The following is an 18,127-nucleotide window of genomic DNA, read 5'->3' on the forward strand; positions in this document are numbered from 1 at the left end:
TATCCATTCATCTATTGATGGACATTAAGTTGTTTCCATGTCCTGGCTATTGTGAACAGTGCCGTTATGAACATAGGGATGCATGTATCGTTTTGGGGTTTTTGGGGGGTTTTGGGGTTTTTTATTAATACTTTATTAAGAGTATAATACTTATACTCTTAAGTATTATAAATACTTAAATAAATAAAGTATTTATACTTTATTAAGAGTATAATTGTTTTACAATGGTGTGTTAGTTTCTGCTTTATAACAAAGTGAGTCAGTGATACATATACGTATGTCCCCATATCCCCTCCTCTTGCGTCTCCCTCCCACCCTCCCTATCCCACCCCTCTAGGTTGTCACAAATCACCGAGCTGATCTCCCTGTGCTATGCGGCTGCTTCCCACTAGCTATCTATTTTACGTTTGGTAGTGTATATATGTCCATGCCACTCTCTCACTTTGTCCCAGCTTACCCTTCCCCCTCCCCGTATCCTCAAGTCCATTCTCTAGTAGGTCTGCATCTTTATTCCCGTCTTGCCCCCAGGCTCCTCTGACCATCTTTTTTTTTTTTTTTTAGATTCCATATACATGTGTTAGCATACGGTATTTGTTTTTCTCTTTCTGACTTACTTCACTCTGTATGACAGACTCTAGGTCCATCCACCTCACTACAAATAACTGTTTCGTTCCTTTATATGGCTGAGTAATATTCCATTGTATATATGTGCTACATCCTCTTTTTTTTTTTTGCAGTACGTGGGCCTCTCACTGTTGTGGCCTCTCCTGCTGCAGAGCACAGGCTCCGGATGCACAGGTTCAGCGGCCATGGCTCATGGGCCCAGCTGCTCCGTGGCATGTGGGATCCTCCCGGACCAGGGCACGAACCCACATCCCCCGCATCGGCAGGTGGACTCACAACCACTGCACCACAAGGGAAGCCCTGTGCCACATCTTCTTTATCCATTCATCTGTTGATGGACACTTAAGTTGTTTCTATGTCCTGGCTATTGTAAATAGAGCTGCAATGAACATTTTGGTACATGACTCTTTTTGAATTATGGTTTTGTCCGGATATATGCCCAGTAGTGGGATTGCTGGGTCATATGGCAACTCTATTTTTAGTTTTTTGAGGAACCTCCATACTGTTCTCCATTGTGGCTGCACCAATTTACATTCCCACCAACAGTGTAGGAGGGTTCCCTTTTCTCCACACCCTCTCCAGCATTTGTTATTTGTAGATTTTTTAATAATGGCCATTCTGACTGGTATAAGGTGGTACCTCATTTTAGTGTTGATTTGCATTTCTCTAATAATTAGAGATGTTGAGCATCTTTTCATGAGTGTGTTGGCCATCTGAATGCCTTCTTCTTCAGAGAAATGTCTATTTAGGTCTTCTCATTTTTTGATTGGGTTGTTTGTTTTTTGTTGTTGAGTTGTATGAGCGGTTTGTATATTTTGGAAATTAAGCCCTTGTTGGTTGTATCATTTGCAAATATTTTCTCCCAGTCCGTATGTTGTCTTTTCCTTTTGTTTATGGTTTCCTTCACTGTACAAAATCTTGTAAGCTTTATTAGGTTTCATTTGTTTAGTTTTGCTTTTATTTCTGTTGCCTTGGGAGACTCATCTAAGAAGACATTGGTATGAATTATGTCAGAGAATGTTTTACCTATATTCTCTTCTAGGAGTTTTACAGTGTCATGTCATATATTTAAGTCTTCAAGGGCTTGAACCCTTGCTTCATTTTCCCTATGTATTCTTTTTCTGTGGCACCAGAAACACATTTTAGAGCTGAGTCAGGATTAACTCTCAGCCATACATTCACTTCCCTCCCTGATCTTGAATGCCTGACACTTCACAGGGCTGGTTTCTTTTCTGTGGAGGCCCTCGACCTTCCCACTGGCTTCCTGTGGGTGACACACACCTTGGTGATTTCCCAGCATCTTCTAGAACAGCAGCTCTCATTCCTCATTACACACTGATTCCTAGAGAGTGTTCAAAGATTCCTCTCTGCAGCTCCAGTCACAAATTCTGGCTTGATCAATGTGACATGTGTCTGTGCACGCCCCAGCTTACATGGGTCACAGCTGGGACACCATTAGAGGAGGATAACATGTCATTTAGAAAGTCAAACTAAATGGTCTCCAGAATGCCTCTAGCCTATAACCCTACATGTTTAAGCACATTGTCTGCTCCCCAGACATGTAGAATCTTAGAAGACGATACTGAGATGGCTGTTAGAGGTCAACAGGCCCAGCCCATTAATTCTTAGATTAGGAAATTGTGGCCCAGAGAAGGTAGGGAATGTGGCAGGACCAGAACTTGAACTCAGGTTTCGCAACCCAGGTTACTGATACTTTCATGACCCAGGCTGAATTTTGGGATAGTGACTAGTTCTCTGCAACAGGGGATTGGGTGGGAGAGGTTCTTAATATTTCTTTCAAAGGAACTGTGTGCTTTGGCCAAAGCTGTTCATGGCTGTTGTCCAGACAACGTTTTTTAAAAAAAATTTTTATTTTATTTATTTATTTATACAGCAGGTCCTTATTAGTCATCAATTTTATACACATCAGTGTATACATGTCAATCCCAATCGCCCAGTTCATCACGCACCCCCGCCGCTTTCCCCTCTTAGTGTCCATATGTTTGTTCTCTACATCTGTCTCAATTTCTACCCTGCAAACCAGTTTATCTGTACCATTTTTTCTAGGTTCCACATATATGTGTTAATATACGATATTTGTTTTTCTCTTTCTGACTTACTTCACTCTGTATGACAGTCTCTAGATCCATCCACATCTCTACAAATGACCCAATTTCATTCCTTTTTATGGCTGAGTAATATTCCATTGTATATATGTACCACATCTTCTTTATCCATTCATCTGTTGATGGGCATTTAGGTTGCTTCCATGACATGGCTATTGTAAATAGTGCTGCAATGAACATTGGGGTGCATGTGTCTCTTGAAATTATGGTTTTCTCTGGGTATATGCCCAGTAGTGGGATTGCTGGATCACATGGTAATTCTAATTTTAGTTTTTTAAGGAACCTCCATACTGTTCTCCATAGTGGCTGTATCAATTTACATTCCCACCAACAGTGCAAGAGGGTTCCCTTTTCACCACATCCTCTCCAGCATTTGTTGTTTGTAGATTTTCTGATGATGCCAATTCTAACTGGTGTGAGGCGATACCTCATTGTAGTTTTGATTTGCATTTCACTAATACTTAGTGATGTTGAGCAGCTTTTCACGTGCCTCTTGGCCATCTGTATGTCTTCTTTGGAGAAAAGTCTATTTAGGTCTTCTGCCCATTTTTGGATTGGGTTGTTTGGTTTTTTTAATATTGAGTTGCATGAGCTGTTTATATATTTTGGAGATTAAACCTTTGTCCGTTGATTCATTTGCAAATATTTTCTCCCATTCTGAGGGTTGTCTATTCATCTTGTTTATGGTTTCCTTTGCTGTGCAAAAGCTTTGAAGTTTCATTTGGTCCCATTTGTTTATTTTTGTTTTTATTTCCATTACTCTAGGAGGTGGATCAAAAAAGATCTTGCTGTGATTTATGTCAAAGAGTGTTCTTCCTATGTTTTCCTCTAAGAGTTTTATAGTGTCTGGTCTTACATTTAGGTCTCTAATCCATTTTGAGTTTATTTTTGTGTATGGTGTTGGGAGGGTTCTAATTTTATTCTTTTACATGTAGCTGTCCAGTGTTCCCAGCACCACTTATTGAAGAGGCTGTCTTTTCTCCATTGTATATCCTTGCCTCCTTTGTCGCAGATTAGTTGACCATAGGTGCGTGGGTATATCTTTGGAATTTCTATCTTGTTCCATTGATCTATGTTTCTGTTTTTGTGCCAGTACCATATTGTCTTGATTACTGTAGCTTTGTAGTATAGTCCGAAGTCAGGGAGTCTTATTCCTCCAGCTCCGTTTTTTTCCCTCAAGATTGCTTTGGCTATTCGGGGTCTTTTGTGTTTCCATACAAATTTTAAGATTTATTGTTCTAGTTCTGTAAAAAACGGCATTGGTAATTTGATAGGGATTGCAATGAATATGTAGATTGCTTTGGGTAGTATAGTCATTTTCACAATATTGATTCTTCCAATCCAAGAACATGGTATATCTCTCCATCTGTTGGTATCATCTTTAATTTCTTTCATCAGTGTCTTATAGTTTTCTGCATACAGGTCTTTTGTCTCCCTAGGTAGGTTTACTCCTAGATATTTTATTCTTTTTGTTGCAATGGTAAATGGGAGTGTTTCCTTAGTTTCTCTTTCAGATAGTTCATCATTAGTGTACAGGAATGCAAGAGATTTCTGTGCATTAATTTTGTATTCTAAAACTTTACCAAATTCATTGATTAGCTCTAGTAGTTTTCTGGTGGCATCTCTAGGATTCTCCATGTATAGTATCAAGTCATCTGCAAACAGTGACAGTTTTACTTCTTCTTTTCCAATTTGTATTTCTTTTTTCTTCTCTGATTGCCATGCCTAGGACTTCCAAAACTATGTTGAATAATAGTGGTGAGAGTGGATATCCTTGTCTTGTTCCTCATCTTAGAGGAAATGCTTTCAGTTTTTCACCATTGAGAATGATGTTTGCTGTGGGTTTGTCATATATGGCCTTCATTATGTTGAGGTAGTTTCCCTCTATGCCCACTTTCTGGAGAGTTTTTATCATAAATGGGTGCTGAATTTTGTCAAAAGCTCTTTCTGCATCTATTGAGATGATCATATGGTTTTTATTATTCTATTTTTTAATATAGTTTATCACAGTAATAGATTTACATATATAAAAGAATCCTTGTATGCCTGGGATAAATCCCACTTGATAATGGTGTATGATCCTTTTAATGTGTTGTTGGATTCTCTTTGCTAGTATTTTGTTGGGGATTTTTGCATCTATATTCATCAGTGATATTGGTCTGTAATTTTCTTTTTTTGTAGTATCTTTGTCTGGTTTTGGTATCAGGGTGATAGTGGCCTCATAGAATGCGTTTGGGAGTGTTCCTTCCTCCGCAATTTTTTGGAAGAGTTTGAGAAGGATGGGTGTTAGCTCTTCTCGAAATGTTTGATAGAATTCGCCTGTGAAGCCATCTGGTCCTGGACTTTTTTTTGTTGGAAGATTTTTTTTTTCTTTGCGGTACGCGGGCCTCTCACTGCTGTGGTCTCTCCCATTGCGGAGCACAGGCTCTGGATGTGCAGGCTCAACGGCCATGTCTTACAGGCCCAGGTGCTCCACGACATGTGGCATCTTCCCATACCAGGGCACGAACCCGTGGCCCCTGCATCGGCAGGCGGACTCTCAACCACTGCGCCACCAGGGAAGCCCTGTTGGAAGACTTTTTTTTTTTTTTTTTTGCGGTACGCGGGTCTCTCACTGTTGTGGCTTCTCCCGTTGTGGAGCACAGGCTCTGGACACGCAGGCTCAGTGGCCATGGCTCACGGGCCTAGCCACTCCGTGGCATGTGGGATCTTCCCGGACCGGGACATGAACCCGTGTCCCCTGCATCGGCAGGCGGACTCTCAACATTGCGCCACCAGGGAAGCCCCTGTTGGAAGATTTTTAATCATAGTTTCAATTTCATTACTTGTGATTGGTCTGTTCATATTTTTTATTTCTTCCTTTTTCAGTCTTGGAAGGTTATACCTTTCTAAGAATTTGTCCATTTCTTCCAGGTTGTCCATTTTATTGGCATAGAGTTGCTTGTAGTAGTCTTAGGATGCTTTGTATTTCTGTGGTGTCTGTTGTAACTTCTCCTTTTTCTTTTTTTTTTTAACATCTTTATTAGAGTATAATTGCTTTACAATGGTGTGTTAGTTTCTGCTTTATAACAATGTTAATCAGTTATACATATACCTATGTCCCCATATCTCTTCCCTCTTGTATCTCCCTCCCTCCACCTGCTCTATCCACCCCTCTAGGTGGTCACAAAGCACCAAGCTGATCTCCCTGTGCTATGCAGCTGCTTCCCACTAGCTATCTATTTTACATTTAGTATTGTATATATGTCCATGCCACTCTCTCACTTTCCTTTTTCATTTCTAATTTTATTGATTTGAGTCCTCTCCCTCTTTTTCTTGATGAGTCTGGCTAATGGTTTATCAATTTTGCTTATCTTCTCAAAGAACCAGCTTTTAGTTTTATTGATATTTGCTATTGTTTTCTTTGTTTCTATGTCATTTATTTCTGCTCTGATCTTTATGATTGCTTTCCTTCTGCTAACTTTGGGTTTTGTTTGTTCTTCTTTCTCTAGTTCCTTTAGGTGTAAGTTTAGATTGTTTATTTGAGGTTTTTCTTGTTTCTTGAGGTAGGCTTGTATAGCTATAAACTTCCCTCTTAGAACTGCTTTTGCTGCATCCCATAGGTTTTGGATCGTCGTGTATTCACTGTAGTTTGTCTCTAGGTACGTTTTGATTTCCTTTTTGATTTCTTGGTTATTTAGTAATGTATTGTTTAGCCTCCATGTGTTTGTGTTTTTTACGTTTTCTTCCCTGTAGTTCATTTCTAATCTCATAGCGTTGTAGTCAGAAAAGATGTGTGCTATGATTTCAATTTTCTTAAATTTTCTGTGGCTGATTTGTGACCCAAGACGTGATCTATCCTGGAGAATGTTCCATGCACACCTGAGAAGAAAGTGTACTCTGCTGGTTTTGGATGGAATGTCCCATAAATATCAATTAAATCTATCTGGTCTATTGTATCATTTAAAGCTTCTGTTTCCTTATTTATTTTCATTTTGGATGATCTGTCCATTGGTGTAAGTTGGGTGTTAAAGTTCCCCACTATTATTGTGTTACTGTCAATTTCTTCTTTTACACCTCTTAGCAGTTGCCTTATGTACTGAGGTGCTCCTATGTTGGGTGCATATATATTTATAATTGTTGTATCTTCTTCTTGGATTGATCCCTTGATCATTATGTAGTGTCCTTCCTTGTCTCATTCTTATTTTAAAGTCTATTTTATCTGATATGAGTATTGCTACTCCACCTTTCTTTTGATTTCCATTTGCATGGAATATCTTTTTCCATTCTCTTACTTTCAGTCTATATGTGTCCCTAGGTCTGAAGTGGGTCTCTTGTAGACAGCATATATATGCGTCTTGTTTTTGTATCTATTCAGCAAGCCTGTGTCTTTTGATTGGAGCATTTAATCCATTCACGTTTAAGGTAATTATCAATATGTATGTTCCTATGACCATTTTCTTAACAGTTTTGGGTTTGCTTTTGTAGGTCCTTTTCTCCTCTTGTGTTTCCCACTTAGAGAAGTTCCTTTAGCATTTGTTGTAGAGTTGGTTTGGTGGTGCTGAATTCTCTTAGCTTTTGCTTGTCTGTAAAGCTTTTGATTTCTCCATGGAATCTGAATGAGATCCTTGCCCAGTGGAGTAATCTTGGTTGTAGGTTCTTCCCTTTCATCACTTGAAGTATATCATGCCACTCCCTTCTGGCTTGTAGAGTTCCTGCTGAGAAATCAGCTGTTAACCTTATGGGAGTTCCCTTGTATGTTATTTGTCATTTTTCCCTTGCTGCTTTCAATAATTTTTCTTTGTCTCTAATTTTTGCCAATTTAATTACTATGTTTCTCGGTGTATTTCTCCTTGGGTTTATCATGTATGGGACTCTCTGTGCTTCCTGGACTTGGGTGGCTATTTCCTTTCCCATGTGAGGGAATTTTTGACTATAATCTCTTCAAATATTTTCTTGGTTCCTTTCTCTCTCTCTTCTCCTTCTGGGACCCCTATAATGCTAAAGTGTTGTGTTTAATGTTGTCCCAGAGGTCTCTTAGGCTGTCTTCATTTCTTTTCATTCTTTTTTCTTTAGTCTGTTCCACAGCAGTGAATTCCACTATTCTGTCTTCCAGGTCACTTATCCGTTCTTCTGCCTCAGTTATTCTGCTATTGATTCCTTCTAGTGTATTTTTCATTTCAGTTATTGTATTGTTCATCTCTGTTTGTTTGTTCTTTAATTCTTCTATATCTTAGTTCAACATTTCTTGCATCTTCTCGATCTTTGCTTCTATTCTTTTTCCAAGGACGTGGATCATCTTCACTGTCATTATTCTGAATTCTCTTTCTGGAAGATTGCCTATCTCCTTTTCATTTAGTTGTTTTTCTGGGGTTTTATCTTGTTCCTTTATCTGGTGCATAGCCCTCTGCCTTTTCATCTTGTCTATGTTTCTGTGTATGTGGTTTTTGTTCCACAGGCTTCAGGACTGTAGTTCTTCTTTCTTCTGCTGTCTGCCCTCTGGTGGATGAGGCTATGTAAGGGGCTTGTGGAAGTTTCCTGATGGGAGGGACTGGTGGTGGGTAGAGCTGACTGTTGCTCTGGTGGGTAGAGCTCAGTAAAACTTTAATCCACTTTAATGTTGATGGGTGGGGCTGGGTTACCTCCCTGTTGGTTGTTTGGCCTGAGGCAACCCAACACTGGAGCCTACCTGGGCTCTTTGTTGGGGCCAATGGCGGACTCTGGGAGGAGTACTTCCCAGAACTTCTGCTGCCAGTGTCCTTGTTCCCACAGTGAGCCACAGCCACCCCCTCCCTCTGCAGGAGACCCTCCAACACTAGCAGGTACGTCTGGTTCCGTCTCCCCTGAGGTCACTGCTTCTTCCCCTGGGTCCCAATGTGCACACTACTTCATGTGTGCCCTCTAAGAGTGGAGTCTCTGTTTCCCCCAGTCCTGTTGAAGTCCTGCAGTCAAATCCCACTAGCCTTCAAAGTCTGATTCTCTAGGAATTCCTCCTCCCATTTCCGGACGCCCAGGTTGGGAACCTGATGTGGGGCTCAGAACCTTCACTCCAGTGTGTGGACTTCTGTGGTACAAGTGTTCTCCAGTTTGTGAGTCACCCACCCAGCAGTTATGGGAATTGATTTTATTGTGATTGAGTCCCTCCTACCGTCTCATTGTGGCTTCTCCTTTGTCTTTGGATGTGGGGTGTCTTTTTTGGTGAGTTCCAGTGTCTTCCTGTCGATAATTGTCCAGCAGCTAGTTGCGATTCTGGTGTTCTTGCGAGAGGGAGTGGGAGCTCGTCCTTCTACTGCGCCATCTTGGTTCTTTCTCACAGTCCTAGATCACAGAGAGTGCTTTGCTTCTGTCTGAGGCCTCTCTCCTTGGCTTGCTGATGGCCATCTTCTTGCTGAATCCTCACATGGCCTTTCCTCTGAGCATGTGCACTCCTGTTCCAGACAATCTTGAATAGGAAAATTCTGAAATCAATAGAATTAGGAAGTTGTCAAACAGGGATGGGTTTGAGTCCCAGCTGTACTATTTATGAGCTGATTGACTTTGGACAAGTTGCTTCTGTGAACTTCAGTTCTCTCCTGTGGGCAACTGAGTCGATGGTGGCAATGTAACATAAGTGCTGCCCAAGACAAATCCTGAGAGCCATGCTGGATTTTTCTAACAGCACATCAATCACCGAGTCCTGCTGATTCCTACACTAATTTCTTTAACTCTTCCATTTCTTTCTTTCCCCCAATACTTTCCCATTCAGGCTGCTGTTCCTGCTGCTCTGGATCATGGTCATAGGTGACCTCACTTCTAGCTAAGTCTTCAGAACTGGGACATCTCGTGCTGTCATCCCACCAATGAAAACCTTCCTACCAAACTCAGGATAAGTCCAAAATTCTTACCAGGCTCCCTAGGGTCTGCTGTCTACCTACCACTCCGTCCTTGTTTCTCATCTTCCCGACCCACCACCTCCATCCCCTTATCCTGTGCCTGGTCACCCAGGTCCTTTTAGTTGCTTCAGGGAGTCCTGTCTTCCCCATTTCTGAGTTAGAACCCATCTAAGTGCTCGTACAGAACTCTGAGCTTCTTCTATTATAACCACAGGATGCACTGTAACTGCCTTTTACCTGACTATCCCCCACAGCAAGTGCCATAGGAGGGACCATCTTGATTTTGATCTTCATTGTATCTCCAGCGCCAAGGATTGTGCTGGGCAATATGGTAGGCACTTCATTTCTTTTGAAATGTGAATGGATCTGTAAAATGATATGATATTGATTTAGCAGGATTGTCACACAGAGTAAATGACATAAGTCTACACAGTGTCTGATATGCAGCAGCGACCTTTAATCAGTTTTTCCCCATCCCTGTTTCCTTTGTCTGCCTTTTTGATCTGCTTTTAAAATGGTAAAAACTGGAAGGGAAACAACCCAACAGAGAGGGGAGAAAAAGACTTGAACCAGTCCTTCATAAAAGACGATATCTGGGCTTCCCTGGTGGCGCAGTGGTTGAGAGTCCGCCTGCCGATGCAGGGGGCATGGGTTCGTGCCCCGGTCCGGGAAGATCCCACATGCAGTGGAGTGGCTAGGCCCATGAGCCATGGCTGCTGAGCCTGTGAGTCTGGAGCCTGTGGTCCGCAACGGGAGAAGCCACAACAGTGAGAGGCCTGCGTACCGGAAAAAAAAAAAAAAAAAGACGATAGCCAAGTGGCAAATAAGCATAACAAAAGTGCTCAATTTCATTAGTCATCAGGAAATACAAATTAAAACCACAATGTAATAATACCAGCCTCACCCACCAGAATGGCTAAAATGAAAAGGACAGATAATAGCAAATGTTAACAAGGATGGGTAACAACTAAATCTCTCATGGGTTTGCTCATGGGTGTGTAAAACAGAACTACTTTGGAATAATGTGTGGGGGCATTGAGTAAAATGAACATATTCATACCCCATGACTCAGCAATTCCACTCCCAGATGTGTACCCAACACAATTGTATTCGTATGTTCACCAAAGATATGCACTAGCATGTTCATAGCAAAGACTGCAAACAACCCAAATTTCCATCAACATTAGAATGGATAAACAAATTGTTGTTTATTTACACAAAAAGAATACTACACAACAATTAAAATGAGCAACCTATGCACAACACCATGGGAGAATTTCACGTCATGATAAGAAAAAAAGCGAGACACAAAAGCATACATGCTACATGATTCCATTCATATGAAGTTCAAGGACAGATAGAACAAATTATGGTGTTAGAAGTCACAATAGTGGTTACCCTTGGGGAGATGGATTTATGACCAGAAGAGGACACGAATGAGGCTTTGGGGATTCTGGTATTTTTTTTTCTTGATTTACGTGGTGGTTACACAAATGTGTTCACTCTGTGAAAATTATTTTATTCACATTATTATATGACAATAAGTCTGGGAACCTAGATTTTGGGAAGGTTTCTATCATTCCTTAAATGAAAAGAGTGGCTTGCTGTGCTAAACTGTTGGTAGGAACCATGTGGTTTTGCTTTCCTTCTGGGAGTATGGAATTCTGGTGCATGCTAGGCAGAGGGTGCCTATGTGACCTACCTCTACTAAAAGTCCTGGGCCCCTGAGGTCAGGCAGGCTTCTCTGGTAGGCAAGATTACATACCTGCTATCACAATTCATTGTTGGAAGAATTAAATGTGTCCACTGGGAGAGGACTCTTGGGAGCTTGGGCCTGGTTTCCTCTGGGCTTCACCCCATGCACCTCTTCCCTTTGCTGATTTTGCTTTGTGTCCTTCCACTGTAATAAACCTTAGCTGTGAGTACAACTATATGCTGAGTCCTGTGAGTCCTGATAAGGAATCAATGAACCTGTGGGTGTTCTGGGGGACCCCAATGCAGAGTCAGAAGTGGGCTTCCCCAGAAGGACCCTGACTCTGAAATACAGTGAAAGGACTGTTTGGGAAAATGAAGGACGAAGGGGCAGGAGATGCTGAACACTTGGTGTCAGGATGACTCTGGAGATAGGGCTGGCATAAAACAGCAGTTCGGCTGCTGCCTCTTCTGAGAGGGAAAAGTGACCCATAGCCTTTGAAAATGAGAGCTCAACTCCAGAAAAACAGGCTTGCAGCTGCCCTGGCTACTTGCTGGCTAGAGTGAGAGGGGAAATCCAGCCTGAGAGTTGCCTTTGCTTTCGTTCTCTCCTCCAGAGCCCAACTCTTGCAAAAGAGGAGCTCGCGTGGGCTACAGAGGTTGACATTTGTAATGTTCTTTCCTCTAAGGGGGAGGGCAAATTGGTTCCCAGGAGCAAAGCTTTAGACCAACTAGAGAAAAAATAAAGGAGGAGGCAATGCAGCCAATTCTTCAGGCCCATGTACCCCTGGCACTCCAGCCAAGATTTCCTGGCAGCTGTAATGTTAACCATGTAAATGCTGAATTTACTGCGTGGGATTTGAGTAAATTTGAAAAATGAAACAAAAGGGGAGGGGAAATTTTTTAAATGGCTTTTATTTTGTGGCTAGGGCATTTGGATGTATGGCAAAAATTGAAGAAAAGTGTTATCCTTGTAATTTCACAAATGCTAGAGGGATCATCCCAAGCAGGGGAACTGCAAAAAAATAAAAAGTATTAAACACAACTTCCTTGCTTTTTTGCCACTGATGAGTAAATTAGAATTTAAACTCTTTGGATATTAAGCAGAATAAGTCTCCATACTGATGATTTTCACTATGAGTTTTGCCTATTGGAGACTCTGGCGTGCCAAAACTGGGTCCGTTTGCCCAATGCCCAGTGCAAGCCAAACGCTGAGACGCCAAGGTTTGCAGTGGAGGAAGGGTTTATTCACCAGGCGGCCAAGCAACGACATGGGAGAACAAGTCTCAAATCCGAGGGGCTGGGATATTCATGGGATAAAGAAGCAGGGTGGTCTGAGGTGTGGGGACAGACGACTGGAGGCAAGAAAAGGTGAAGTAAGCGGTGTTCTGTGCAGGTGTATCTGGCTTGTGTGCTCCTTCATCAGATGTGTGTTCAGAAAATGGTGGCTAGCATGATCTGAGGGTGGAGATTTTGGCCTCTGATGTCAAAAGGTCATCCACTGGACACTCGCACAGGCCCAGTTAAGTGGTCTCTACTGGTTTGAACTGGACAAGACTAGCTCCATGTTCCTGGAAAACAACTTAAGCAACCAATTCTATAGCGACCCACACATCAAAGGTGTTATCTATAGGGGTTGGTTAAAGGAGTCTCGTGATATATTGTCTAAGTTTCATGAAGCTTGGAGGAGATGATTTGAGAGAACAATTAAGGTGAGCTTAATCAATGAAGGCAGGTTACAGGATATTATTTACTACGCAAGTTATAATTTAAGGGATCTAATTGATGGTTGCCCTTGGTTTCACTGGGAAAAGGCAATTGATATGAAAAGAGAAGCACTCACCAGTAGAAAACACACTTTGGAGATTTAAAAAGCAGTCTTTAGTAGCTAATGCCCACCTGTAATCATATCAGATGTTGTAAACGCTGACCCTAACAGGCTGATGATTTTCTTGTCTGCTGTGCAAATTCTGAGTGTATCAACTTGGACTCTAAGAATAAGACAGAAGGTGCTTAGGGAAGACTGGCTTATCACTGGGCTTGGAACCCAGCCCTTTGGTCCACCAGTGTCAGACTTTTCTGCTGCCAAAGAAATGCTATTGGCCTTTTTGGAGTCCTGAATTCACTGACTCTAAGGGCCTGAGCCTAACTTGAAATCTGATACTCTCTGCTCTGGGTCTTTGTAGCCTCAGCTGGAGCTGGGCTGAACGAAAAGCTGGACCCGAGCTCTGGGAACTCTGGGACCTATGTAGATAAAGGGCCCTAAACAATGAGAATGTCATGGATTCTGGCTGCACTGTCTGGGTCGCATACAAGGGTCCACAGGAAAGGGCTTAGGTTCAAGATGGGACCCTCTGAAAAGGAGCTCCTGATAGGCTCTGCGCTTCTGTTACAGAGACTGATGGTATTCTGATGGCGGCTGCCAGGTGGGGAGGGCACACCTCAGGGCCTGTAACCCCTCAGTCCCCTCCTGACAGATGGGGCTCTCAAGCCCCTCTCAGGGATGCCTCCCTGCTGTTCCCAGGTCAGTTCAGCTCAGCAGACGCATCGATGGCCCAGCTCCCTTGCCCTTCCCCTCCCCTCTCTCCTGGGCCCATACCTTAGGAGGCAGTTTGATAATCAAACGCAGCCTGCTCTAGAAATCGATGCTCACAGGATAAAAGATCAGGATGAAAAGGATGGGAAGTTATGTAAGTCCATTCTGAAAGGCGTTGAAGATGCTGAATTTCATCCCAACCAATTCTTGAACAGGATTATCTTTCTGGTTCAGTTGTATAAAAATGTTTTTCTGTAAGAATGCTTTTTTTTTTTTTTTTTTTTTTCCGGTACGCGGGTCTCCCACTGCTGTGGCCTCTCCCATTGCGGAGCACAGGCTCCGGACGCGCAGGCTCAGCGGCCATGGCTCACGGGCCCAGCCGCTCCGCGGCATGTGGGATCTTCCCGGACCGGGGCACAAATCCGTGTCCCCTGCATCGGCAGGCGGACTCTCAACCACTGTGCCACCAGGGAAGTCCCTGTAAGAATGCTTTTGATCCTCTTGCATACAACCCTTCTGGTGAAGGGTTTGGATGACAGTAAGGGATGATTTTAACATGTAAGGTTATGATTGCTGAATGGGACACACTGAGTTTGAAACAACAGAGGAAAAACCAAATCCCAGCACCTAGGGAGGCTCAGGGCAGCTCTAATGCCCTGTTTTTCAAAACTGTCCCTGGAAGCTGCCCCTCTTCCTGAAGGAAAACTCCCTGAGCACCTTTCCAAGCGGCTGGAAGCTTTTAACTCACACTGAGCCTTTATCACACCTGACAGCTCTGAGCATGGGACAGCAGGGGCAGCCCAGTTCCCCGCACTTCACGTGGAGAACACCTGCAGATGCTGTCCACTTGCGGGTGGATGAACTTCTGTCACAGACAAGCCCACCGTTCGTAACTGCCAGCCTTGGGCAGTCCCTCCGAATCCGAGGACTGAATTGAACTAACTGGATGGAACTGGAGGCCTTCGGAGGGAGCCCCATGATGGGGACCCACAGTGGGGGCCCTGTGAACCCGTACTGCCTGCCCAGTGGCTGTCCTGCATGGGGTGCCCCAAAGATCATCAGCCCTTGGTTTCCAGGGGTTCCACGTGCACCCTCTGGGGTACTCTTCTTGTGTGTTGCACTTTCTAGCACCACCTCCGTCCTTGGAAGCCTTCGGGTCAGCTTTCACATTCCGTGCAGAGCTGTGCTGAACCTCATCTGATGCCTCGGACCAGTAAAAACTTGACAAGAAAGCCACCTGGATTGCTAAAACAGCCCTTTATGGTTATTGGGCTTTGTTTAACTGGCAGAGTCCCGAACTTCTAAAGGGCATGACTGAGGTCAGTGCTGCAGGCTGGTCTCATCCTGCTGCATGCGCTCCTAATGAGAATAATTTTGCTGCAAAGATGCCTTGGCCAAGAATGGAGGGGGTGGACAGTGCAGAAAAGAGCCAGTATAGCAGGCCCGAGGCTGCACTTCAGAAAGACCGGCCCTTGGCTAGCACTGGGCAACATGGGTTTCAGGAGGGCTCTCTCCAGTCCTGAGATGATGAATGGCTCGCTGTGCTGAGCTATTTGTACAAACCATGTGATTCATGCTGAATATCTGCTTTCCTTCTGGAAGCCTGGAGTTTGGGTGCCTGCCAGGCAGAGGCTACCTATGTGACTGACCCCCGATAAAACCCCGGGCCCCTAGGCTCAAGTGAGCGCCCCTGATAGATGACATATCACATGTGTTGTCACAATTTGTTGCTGGAGGAATTAAGGTACATCTACTGGGAATCTATTAACACTCCAGAAAGCCTGAGCCTGGTGCCCTCTAGACTGCCCCGTGTACCTCTTCCCTTCACTGATCTCACCTTGTGTCCTTTCACTGTAATAAATCACAGCTGTGAGTCCTCCTAACAGATCACAGAACCTGGGAGTGGTCTTGGGGATACCTACACACTATGGAAAAAGGACAAGAAGGATTAAGAGATTTGTAGGAAGGATGAAGAAAGCTCAATACAAGAAGATGGGAAAAGGGACAAAGACAGGAAACGAGGCAAGAATCAATATAGCAGCAGGACTGAACTTGTGGCCCCTGGGGCTGCCACCCACAATGTGAACTCAAGGGCTCACAGGATTGTCCAGAGGACAGTCCTCAGATGACCCCTGCACAGCACAACTGCCAGAGGGAACAGAATGACCAACACCCCCAACTCTACTGGAAACATGAGCAGACGGGGCAGTAATCCTTTTAGGATGTACAGATGCACAGGATTTGAGACTTTGTGTCCATTTGGTTGAGCTTTTGCAACCACTCTGTGAGGCAGACTGGACAGGGATGATTATTGCTCCTAATTCACAGAGCATGTAAAGGCCTCCTGCTTCTAGAGTCACAATTAATTGTCCCAGCTGTTTGTACCACTTTGATAAAACTCACCATGACCTACCACATGTGCTGGTTCACCGTGCATTTCTGTCTCTTCTACTAGACTGTGATTTCCTTCATGGGGCCTGCTCTGACTTTTTTTTCTTATCTTTTTTTGGGATGGGGGAGAGGATAATCTTTTCGCATGATAAATTCATTGTGGGAAAATAATGAAACTAAAACAAAATAAAAATCTCATGTAATCCTTATTTTAGTCATTTCTGTGTCCCACCCAGATCCAAGAATAACCTGGCACGCAGTAGGTGTTGAATCAACAATTCATTGTTGTCACCTGAAGGGCTGTTGGAAGATGACATGAGATTAGGCCTGGCACCTAACACGCAATCTATCATCTCTGTGTTCCACCCAGATCCAAGAATAACCTGGCACACAGTAGGTGTTGAATCAACAAGTCATTGATCTGTTGTCAGCTGAAGGGCTGTCGGAGGATGAAATGAGATTAGGCCTGGCACCTAACAGGCTCTCTATCAATGCTAGTTGAGTATCACTGTTATTTTTTTTTTTTGCTGTTAATAAGTTGAAACAGGAGGAAGAAGATCACCTTTTTGGCTTGCAGAACCTAGTGAAACTGGTCTAGCAGGTCACTTGTGAAACCAACCACAAAAGGTCTGCACCTAAGAGACCACATGAGTAAAATGTTAAAGTCAGCAGCTTCCACCCCTGGATGAGGCACCAAGTAGAACCAAGCATCTCATCCAGGTGTGAGGCTTCTTTTCAGCATCAGCCTCACTGACTGCCTGTGACTCACTCAATGTGGAATGGCTGACTTTGTCTTCGCATCTCATGAATGGGTGTCTGGGCAAGGACAAAGGAAACTCTTAGGGTGGGGAAGGGCAATTAAAAACTCCAATGAAGAAACTGAGGAATGACCAGAAACAAGCAATGTACAGAGTTGAGACATGCCAACTTGAAATCACGTCATGATGGTACCTTAGTTATCTCTTTAAAAATGCAAAAACTGCAGTAGACAGAAAATATGAGGGGAAAAAAAAGCTGTAACCATAATCAGAAAAGGCCAAGGTCAGCGAGCAGGGACGGAGCTACAAGATCACCTAATGGTATTCCCTGCAGCCACAGGAGTCTTCAGAGGTGCTCCAGATACTACAAATCGTTAAGTGTCTCTTGCCAAGAAGATGTGTTGCTGCTTGAGGAATCTTTTCAAGCTTTTAATCTGTTTTTGTTCCAGTGGTAGAGATCTAAAAATTAGTGATATACGCCAGGCCTATCTTTTATAGTTAGGAATCTAAAGCCCAGAGAGGGCAATTAACTTGTTCAGAAAAACTCAAGGGCAGACCTGAGTCTTCAACCCATAAGTCTTGCTTCCCTAACCCACATGAGGATAAATTGATAAAATTGATAGACGCACTGGTTCCAATTGATGTATAATACCAGACATGGGCCTCTACCTGCCCCAAAACTAAAGGAGGTCTTCGTGAGAGCCCTCCTCTTGTCATCAGAAGGTGAGGTTCAGAAGGGCTTCAAGATTTGGGGATCAGAGAGTTCTCACTTCCTGAAACATGACCTCCCCAGATTTCTCTTGCCTGCTGCCACCAGAACTAGTGTCTTACCCCCCGCTTTTATCCATGCCATTCTGGCTCAGTCTCTCTTTACCTTCTGCTCTCACCTTCCTGTCCCTCTGGGCTCAGCCTGGCCCTTGCACTGTGCAGTGAGTGAGAGGTCCTGGATGTCTCCACTCCCTCTTTCATTGACTCTCTCTGGGCCTGGATGGGGTTTACCTCCTTGCAGTGTCCCAGGGCAGCTAATCAATCCCAGTCAGAAGAGTCCTTGAGGTCTTACAGCTGGAAGAAAACTTTGAGGAGGAAGGACATATGAGAAAGGAGCAGAAATCACAAATCGATCCAAAAGAAGCTGTGAGGGGGACAAGG

At 43.5% G+C, this 18,127-nt stretch overlaps 1 long non-coding RNA gene across 1 annotated transcript in view; it reads right to left on the reverse strand.

Moving 5' to 3' along the window:
• Window positions 1-357: 357 nt before the first annotated feature.
• The window catches only part of LOC137207626 (uncharacterized), a 40,534-nt gene continuing 22,764 nt past the window's right edge, over window positions 358-18,127 (reverse strand). The window contains exons 3-4 of the long non-coding RNA XR_010935186.1: window positions 9,839-10,377; window positions 358-9,187 (exon numbers count right to left, since the gene is read on the reverse strand). This is a non-coding gene — a long non-coding RNA (uncharacterized lncRNA). The remainder of the gene's footprint in view (window positions 9,188-9,838; window positions 10,378-18,127) is intronic.

This window comes from Pseudorca crassidens, chromosome 15 (assembly GCF_039906515.1).
Source record: "Pseudorca crassidens isolate mPseCra1 chromosome 15, mPseCra1.hap1, whole genome shotgun sequence".
Classification (NCBI taxonomy): domain Eukaryota; kingdom Metazoa; phylum Chordata; class Mammalia; order Artiodactyla; family Delphinidae; genus Pseudorca; species Pseudorca crassidens.